The following is a 9,855-nucleotide window of genomic DNA, read 5'->3' on the forward strand; positions in this document are numbered from 1 at the left end:
TTTGCTTTTTAAAAAAATATATATAAAAATAATATGTGTATTGGATTATTTTTTAAAAAACAATTACAATTTCTTACGTGGTAATGACATGACACTGATTTGACAATGACGTGAGGCGTGTGTACTTCACTCTCCGTAGTGAGAGTGGTATAATTTTTGTAGGATGGAAAAAAATTCACTTGAAAGTTATTAAGAAGGGTGAATAATTGTCTGATTAGTTTAGGATCTAAAGTTAGTTTTGGGTACAAGTTTAGGGGTGTTTTGATGTATTATCTCTGCTAAAAAGAATTTAAGAGTTTGACTAGAAAGAGAGGAATTCATAGCTTGTTAGGAATATATCATTTGATTATGTTGTTCTATGTTTCTAGATAGTTAAACAAGTATTTATGTTCAAGTAAGTTTGATTTATGAATAATAAGTCGGAATATAGCTTAATTATGGTGTTGAACAGACTTTACATGGTGATAAATACAAGCAATTCGTTTTCAAGAAAACAAAATATAATTTATGTGATGTCATTCATGCCTACATGTGCTAATTTATTTATTTAGTAAGTTATTGTAAGTGCATCAAACTAATAATTATCCATAGAACCCGTTTGAATAGGATTAAAATCTGATCAAATCAATTTTTAATCTCTTTCTTAGCTTTTGGGAGAATACTCACAAAAATACCTGAAGTTAGAAAAGTGATAAAATGAAGAAGACAAAGCGTGTGTACAACACTCCCCACCTAAAAAACTAGGTATACGTTTTGCGAGGGAAATTAATTCCACTTTAAAAAAATCCGGGGGAATTAATTTCGATTAAAAAAGTATAGGGGTAATAGGACCCCTGCAAAGTTCAATATACTCCACTAAAAATTTGGTTGAAGTTCAGGTATTTTCGTGGGTATTCTCCCTTAGCTTTTTAAGGTGTTTGATAAAATTAAAAAGTGCTTAAAAAAAAACTAAAAACTGATTAAAAGAATCAAAAAGTGAGAAGCTGGGTATCCCCAGCTTTTTACTTTTTAGATTAAAATTCTTTTAGATTTGATCAAAATATTTACTGTTTTATCCTTTATATTTTCCTCTAATTCCAACAATATTCTAAACTTGTAGCCCTTAAATATATAAAAAAAAAAAAAAATTCTCTTTGCCGCTTCGCTTCATCTCTTCCCTCCAATTTCCCCTTCATCTTTCTTTGTTTTCATGGAATCCATCATTACATCGGAGGGTTGTTCAAAAATTTTATTTTAAAATTAAAAATTATAAATAATTCACCTTATTTATGATGTCAACAACTTTAAGGATATTTAAGTCATTTTAACAGCAAAAAAGTGCTTAACATCACTTGTTTACCAAACACATCAACAATTCTTTTTCAATTTCGACACTTCTATCCAAACACTTATCTGCTTAATTTATAAGCATTTATTTTAAACTTTTAATTACTCCAAGTTAAAAAGTTATTTTCTTTTAATCATATTCAAATGAGCTCTTAATCAAACTAATAATTATCCTTAGAGATTAAACTGATTAAAACAATTGCTGATAATATAACATTGATTTAAGAACTAAATATTTTTTTAGTTAGAAATTTATAAATTTTCTTAAACAGTCGTGTGAAGCACAAGCAATTTTCTAGTATTACTAATATTAATTAAAATTAAGGGTCGCTTCTCATAATTTAATAGACGATCAGATGAAAGTCAATAAAATTCAATCTCGACTTCCTAGGGTCAAATTTCATAATTGATTGAGCTATCCATTTTCTAAGGTCTCAAATCTACAACAATATCACCTCAATCCAACATCAAATTGATAATCAAATTGCTACTTTATAGTCTTTTAAACTTAGAGTTTGATGTTCAAATTTTACTCTTAGAAAATACATATTGATCATCTAAACCATATGAGTAATTAAGTAATATAATCAAAATCAAGTTTGAAAATCTGAGTTAATATCTCAAATGGTCACTTTACTGTAAACTTTTATCTCAAAAAGTTACCCAACTTTGGTCTTTATCTCAAAAGTTATTCAACTATGGACTTTTATCTCAGAAAGTCATCAACTATAGACTTTTATCTCAGAAAGTCACTCAACTTTGGTCTTTACTTCAAAAGTCACTCAACTATCATACTTTTACTCAGAAAGTCACTCAACCTATTAAATTATTTTTTTAAAAATAGAATTTGCTTATGTGAAATTTTTATTTAAAAATAAAATTTTGCTATCCCTTTAATGACCATTTTATCCATATTCCTCTAAATTAATAATTCCATAGATAGTCACTCATGTTTTGTTAATTGCCTACAAATATCACTTTTATTTCTTTTAGGACAAGAATATCACCCAACTATCCCTATTTTCCTCAAAAATACTTAACACTTTAAAAATCTTCTTCTCTCCCACTTAGTATGCCATGTTGTTAAAATCTTATTTTCTTAATAATAAGCCTATTTAATTCTTCAAATTCATTTATTCAAACCTACGTCTTATAAACTATAAGAAAAATCTAAATTATGTATTTGTTTTTTTTTTTTTGAAAATTTACAAAAGAATTTACCGGTAACCTAATTCTCTATAATTTTTTCAACCAAACTAATTCGATGAAAAACCTACAAATTTTTCTATCAAACAAAATTTGAAGGAGAAAATCTAAGTTTTTTTTTTCAAACAAAATTCAATCGAAAAATCTTACAGTTAATTATCACTTGAAAATTTTAATTCGCATGTAGATCACCTACAAAATTTTAAGCAAGATTTTTTTGATAAAAAATGGTAAAAATGGATTTGTCTTACTGGTTTTCTCCAAGTAAATTTCATAAACGAATCAAATATATCCACAAAGTTAACATAGGTAAAAAAAAAACTTTAGAAAACAAATTTTCATATTATTTTTTGTTTCTATTATACTATATTTTGTCTTATTATATAATTAAACGTCAATTTATATTCTTTTCTCATTCTAAACCCACAAAAAACAAGCGATAATTGGTTGGGTACTATTTTAAAGATTCATTTATAATATTAGATCATTTTGTTAATTTATTTTTTTAAATTTAATTTATTTCATGATTAAATAATTTTTCTTTCTTTCAAAAATAATACATTTAGTACGTATATGAAAATCTGAAAACAATCATTTTTATTTTTTTTATATTTTAAGAATCTTTAGTATAGGAAATAAATAACTAAAAAATATTAAATTAGTACCAATTCATATAAATACCTTGAGTTTTAAAAAGATTATTAAAAATTTGAAAAGTACCAGATAAAATAATTCAAACCTTTACACATCAACTACTTCATTGATGAGTAATGTGCATAGCATTACAAGACGAATTATTTTCTTTTAAGTTGTGTGATTATCTTATATTTTAATCATGTAATGTAATAATTTTTCTCGTATCGAATAAAGAATAAATATAATTTATATTTTTTTTTAAGAAAGACAAAATAAATATAAAATTTAAAGTACATAATTAAATTGTTCCTCAATGATGAATATATCATGTGTGTTTATTTTTTGAAAAAAGGGATAAAATTTTAATTAAATAAATTTGATTAGTTAAATAGATCTATTTATTATATATATATATAAAAAATTCAATGACATGACATGCCAACCAAGAGAGAAGAAATATTTTTGAAGTATCAAGTATATTTTGAGAAAAATAAAGATAGTTGAATGATATTTTTGTTCTAAAAGAAACAAAAATGATATTTTTAGGTAATTTTTAAAACATGGGTGACTATCCATAGAAATTAATCCATTTTTTTCTTCCTTTCACTTTCTTCCCATAATTTTTTTCAAAAATTACACATTATAATCTAGGAATTGACAATTAAAATAGTACGAAATTGAATTACTATCATATTTTATATTTGTATTTCATTTTATCTTTTACAAAAAAATAAAGATAGCAAAAGAAGAGAAATAAAATAAACGTATAAAGTATTTAAAAAGGAGAAAAAAGGGAAACGGAAGTGCAGGATATTTTATTTTATTTTATTTATTTTCTCTTTCATTTGTTCCTCTTTATTTTTTTTTCCCTTTTCAAGATAAAATAAAATAAAATACAACGATTAAGTTTATATCATTTGTGGTACTATAAATGATCAAAGAAGGCCAGCTGGAAAATTTTAAAATGCAAACAATGTTTTTCTATAAAAAAAAAGGAGTCAAAAAGTTTATTCTAATCCCTTAACATTTCTTTCAATTTTATCAATTCTATAAATATAAAATATGATAGTAATTCGATTTCCTATAATTTTAATTGTCAATTCCTAGATTATAATGTGTGATTTATCAAAAAATTTATGGGAAGAAAGTGAAAAGAAGAAGAAAAATGAGAAAGAGGAGGGAGAGATATTAATTTAGGAGAATATGAGTAAGACGGTTATTAAAGGATACTTTTTATTTTTGTAATTTTTTTTGTAAATAGAAATTTCATATAAGCAAATTTTATTTTTAAATAATAATTAAATTGATTGAATGACTTTTTGAGTAAAAATATGATAATCGAATGACTTTTGAAATAAAAATTAAATTTAAGTAAGTTTATAGGATAAAAATTCATAATTAAATGACTTTTGAAATAAAGATCAAAGTTGAGTTACTTTGTAAAATAAAAGTTAATAGTTGAACAACCATTTAAGTTATTAACTCTTGAAAATCTTATACCAACTCAAATAGAAATTTTCATTGAAAATCGTTCAAAATCAAACTATAGAATCATCAAAAGTCTAAAAGCAAATTCAAAATTAATACCTGATACTATACTCATCGTGATCGTGATAAGAAGATATGGGCCACGAGCATTCAAGCGGGTCCTTCTTCCGAATGCTGCACAGCCCATGCAACTGTGATCATTAACTCTCTTTTCCTTCATGAGTTCAAAGCTTGGATCAACACTAGAAAAAGAATATGATGTTATCAAGGATGAATTTTAAATGCTGAAATTTATTCGAACTTCTCGAATCCAAAATCAAACCCCTTTAACAATCCCAAATCATAAATATGAAGTGTACAAAGTTTTAAATCTCAAAATTAAGCGTTAGAACTTAAAATTCATAATCGAATTATTTTAATTGATCAAGCATCGTATTAAATATGTATTAGATCATTTCTCAGTGGAATGTCTTGAGATGAAATCAATGTAACATTTAGAAACATTATACCACAGAAACACACATTTTTTGATAAGTTTAAGACATTTATCTTCTACTTGAGCTAAAAATTAAGAAGAACTTAAATCCTTACCTGAAGCTTCAATTCAATTCTGGGAGCTTCTATCAAAGTTGTGTCGCCTGTCGACAGAGAAGAACAGATCCAAAGGTTCGGTGATCTTTGATCAGTCCGCCTCTATTTCGCCTTTATGTTTTTTTCTCTTTCTTAGTTTTTTGTTTATTTTATTAGCTTTGTTTCCTTTTTGAGTTCGGGACGGATCCTCCTGATGGTGAACTCAGCTGTGTACAAAATTGTAGAGCCATGAATACGGGTTGCCTCAGTCCATTCAGGTTAAATTTATATGGGCTTTGAGCTTGATCGGTTAGATCGGGCTGATTATTTAAATGTTGGATCAAAAAATATTAAACCCGCAATATTACTATGTGGGTTATGGGTCAGTCCACTTTTTAAAAAATAATATTTTATAATTTAATTTTAGAATATTAATAAACATAAATATTATCAGATAATATTACATAGTGTTAATATTTATTAATCAAGTTTCCAACACTCCCGATGAAATACTCCTAATTGAGAAATTAAATAACTTTTGACATGATATCTTTTAAATCAAATAAAAATTCTAATAAGTAATCTAAATAATTGCATGAATTTGACTTACGGGACAGTCCACGGACTAGCCTAACCCTCATCGCTCAAGCCCCACAGGCCACGAGTTTATCCGATTTGAGCTAAAAAGTCCTATTTTTAAAAGGGCTGTAAAAACTGAAGTCAAACTTCATCAAATTACAAGCTGTGTCGAGCCGATCCAACGAGTCTGTCCCATATTAACGACTCTATAAAATTGTGATCTTTTTTCAATTTATACATGAGATCTTTGGATCTCGAATATGTAAGGCTCGCATAAGTCTAATTATGCGGATTTACAAAAATAGCTTGGATTTCAATTAAATGAATGTATTTCTAACTTAATTTGTAAAATTCTAATTTTTTTTTTGGTTTATGTTGTTTTTCTCTTTTCTATTTCTAACCTCTTCTTATCTTTCTTCTTCTTTTTTTCCTTCTTTTCCTTTTTAATTTGTTTTTTTTTTCATTTTTTTTCTTTTTTATTGTATTTCATATTTTATTTTATTTTTTCATATTTTTGAAAAATATGTTACATCAAGTACAAGTTATGAATGATGACGAATACATCATAATTGCTAATTGTGTTTTTATTCACCATAATTTTTTTCTCTTTCTTTCATTCTTTTTTACTTTTTGATTTTTTTTAATTTCTCCCTTTTTCACTTTTTTATTTTCTTTCTCGTTTATTTCTTTTTCATATTCTTATTTCCCCCTTTTTGGATTTTTTCCTTATTATTACTTTTTTCTTCTTTTTATTTTTTATCTTCTTTCTTTCTTTTTTTTTTTTTTTTTCTTTTTGATTTTCTTTTTTGTATTTTTTAATTTTATTTTATATTTTATATTTTCAAAAATCTGACTATGTACAAGTCATGGGTGATAACGAAAATACCATAATCGCTTATTGTATTTATATTCACACCATTATTTATATTCTTATATTCGTTGATATAATTGTATTTCTACTTTATAGTTCATATTTGTATTTTATAATTTGCATTTGTATTTATATTTGTAGTTCTACTTGTATTTGTATTTAATAGTTCACAATATTTGTTGATATAATTGTATTTGTATTTTATTATTCGCGCATGTATTTGTATTTGTGTTTTATAGTTCATATTTGCATTTGTATTTTATAATTCACACTTGTACTTGTATTTCATAGTTCTCACCATTATTTATATTTTATACAATTTGCACTTATATCTTAAAGAATTATTTTATATTTGTATTTTATGGTTGACTTCATAATGTATTTGTATTTAGTGATTTTATTTTATTTCTATTTGTATTCTATTTTCGTTGATACGCTTGTATTTTTAAAAGAACTATTTTTATTTATTTTGTAAATTGACCATGTATTGTATTAGTATTTGTAATTTCACTTGTTTTATTTGTTTGTATTTGAATTTGTAGTTGAAAACATAATTTATATTTTTAAATAATTGAAAAAGAATTATTATTTTTCTTTCTATCACTTGTATTTATGTTAATTGATGTGAATTATGTTTTATTAATATAAATTGAACAATACAAATACAAATATAAATGATAAGTTATAAAAATATAAATGTTAAAATTATATAAATGCAACATTTACATTTGTGTCAAATAATATAAGTTTATACAACTTGAACCATACGCATACAAATAATACTTGTTTACATACAAATAGAAATGATAAACTTGACATACAAATATTAACGATACATTTGCATTGAATGACACATTACATATTATATATTTTAGACTCAAGTAAATATAATTATTCCATATAATTATTTATATACATTACAAATGATGCATTATATTCACGGCTAAAGTATTCAAATATAAATAATAAATCTATTTAAAATATATAGTATTATATGAATAAATATAAAATATAAAATACGATAACAATAATAAAATATTAGAGAAAAGACAAAAAAAATACAAAAAAAAAAAAAAAGGGAAAAGAGCGAAACAAGAACGAAACAGAAAAAATGAAAATTAGAAAAAAAGTATGCAAAGAAAAAAAAATAGATGAAGAAACGAAAAAATAAAAAATGAGGAAAAAAGAAAAAATGGAATAGAAAGGGGGGGCGGGGGGGAGGGAGAAAAGGTCAGAAGACCAAAAAAAGGTTAAAAAAAAAAAAGAAGAAGAAGAAATAAGAGAAATAGAGAAAAAAAGAAAATTAAAAAAGTAAATAAAGGAGAGAGACAATAAATTGTATTTATTTATGAAAAGAGGTTATAATTATAATTAATTAAAACGTAGACTATATAGAATAATTAAAAATTTATATCTTTTAAGTCATGTAATTATTTCTATAATAGAGTAATTTAAATTAGGTCTTAACTTTAGTTGTAGAATATACAAAGCATAAAGTTATGCAGGGCAACTTAACCATATTGATGGCCAAGGCAAAATCAAACTCATACTTTAAATTTTTAAGAAAAAATAATTTTTTAATAAATTTTATTTTCAAAATTATGTAATCTGTTTTTTCTAATTATTCTTTTTTAACTAGTAATATAATTAATGTATTTAGTTTTTCTTGAGACATAGAACTTTAGATATATAAACTTTTAATAATTCTTTTTTATATATAAAAAAAATATTTTTTCTACAAATAATATTTATTTTTTTAATAAAAATCTACAATATATTATCATAAAAAATGAGGCCCCTCAAATTTGGGAGCCTAAGACAACCACTTATTTTTTTATGAGGTAGAGTCGCCCTGAAGTTATGACAATAGACTAATATATTTGGAATATTAATCGCTACTTTCTTCATTTTAAAATAATTGAATTATCGAAGTATGACATCTCTTAGGAAAAATTTTTAGAACATAAATTATAGGTTATTTTTCACTATTATAGTTTTAATTATTCTTAAATTACTCTCATAGAAGATATGAATGTGAAGTATTTAAAAACCTCATTAAATGAAAGAATAAAATTAAAATAAATTTTCGACATGTCTTTAAAGAATGAATAATTTATTTATTTTAAATATTAAAAATAATTTAATAATTTATTTATTTAAAAATGAAGGAAGTGTATATTAATGAACAAGTAGAGAGCATCTACGCTTAATTAGCTAAAAGAAAAGAAGCTCTAGTGGATCTCTTCCCAAACATGTCAAGCTGCCATAATTCTTTTCCATTTATTTAAATTTTGATAGACTCAAATGAATAGATGATAAAATGTTATTTGAGGCATGGGCTACGTAGGTAATCAGGTACGTCATCGTTGCTAAAGTAAAGTTGAACTCTATACTTTCTTGACCGTTGCTTCCCGTTATGTATTCTGTTTTCTTTGTCAACTAATTTCCTATCGTCACTTTTATATTTTGGCAAAATGACCTTATGAACCTTTGTATTATATTGATTTTGTAAGTTGGACACTTCTATTTATATGTTTGTCATCTAAATTTTTGAACTCACTAAAAAATAATATTTTAAACCCCTTCTTTAATGAGTGTAACACACTTTCCCCACATCAGCTATCATATTAGCTGTCATGCCTGCCATGTCTGCCACGTTATTTTTAAAAAATAAAAAAAGTATTACATTAAATTTCAAGTCATTTTTAAAATGATACATAACAAATTAAATATTAAAATTAATTTAATTTAATAAAAAAAATTATAAATTGTAGAAAAATTTGAATAATCATGTTTTTATTTTTTCTCACAAATTAAATATCAAATCCATTCCAAATAATTAAAATTCTTCTCCAACTAATTTAAATTTTTAACTACAAATTCATATATACAGTCATAATAAATTTTTGATTTTTAAATTTGAATATTTTTAACAAATTCACAAAAAGTTTAATTTTTTTCAAGGGAAATTCACTATTTTTTTTCAATAATCACTATCACTCACTTTCAATTTAAATTTTAATCCCCCAAAAAATAAAAAGATTTTAAATTTTAATTTTAATTAAAAAATAAAAAAAATTAAATTGAGAGGAAAAATTAAAATAAAAAATAAAAAGTGAACGCGTGTGGGGGGAGGGGGCTGAAAGAGTGTTGGGGTGGGGTATGGGGGATGCAAGGGG

At 24.3% G+C, this 9,855-nt stretch overlaps 1 long non-coding RNA gene across 1 annotated transcript in view; it reads right to left on the reverse strand.

Annotated features, from left to right (window-relative positions):
• The window catches only part of LOC107877079, a 7,753-nt gene extending 2,248 nt beyond the window's left edge, over positions 1 to 5,505 (reverse strand). Inside the window, exons 1-2 of the long non-coding RNA XR_001676146.2 lie at positions 5,248 to 5,505; positions 4,756 to 4,898 (exon numbers count right to left, since the gene is read on the reverse strand). This is a non-coding gene — a long non-coding RNA (uncharacterized LOC107877079). The remainder of the gene's footprint in view (positions 1 to 4,755; positions 4,899 to 5,247) is intronic.
• Positions 5,506 to 9,855: the final 4,350 nt, after the last annotated feature.

The sequence above is a fragment of the Capsicum annuum genome, chromosome 7, assembly GCF_002878395.1.
Source record: "Capsicum annuum cultivar UCD-10X-F1 chromosome 7, UCD10Xv1.1, whole genome shotgun sequence".
NCBI lineage: Eukaryota > Viridiplantae > Streptophyta > Magnoliopsida > Solanales > Solanaceae > Capsicum > Capsicum annuum.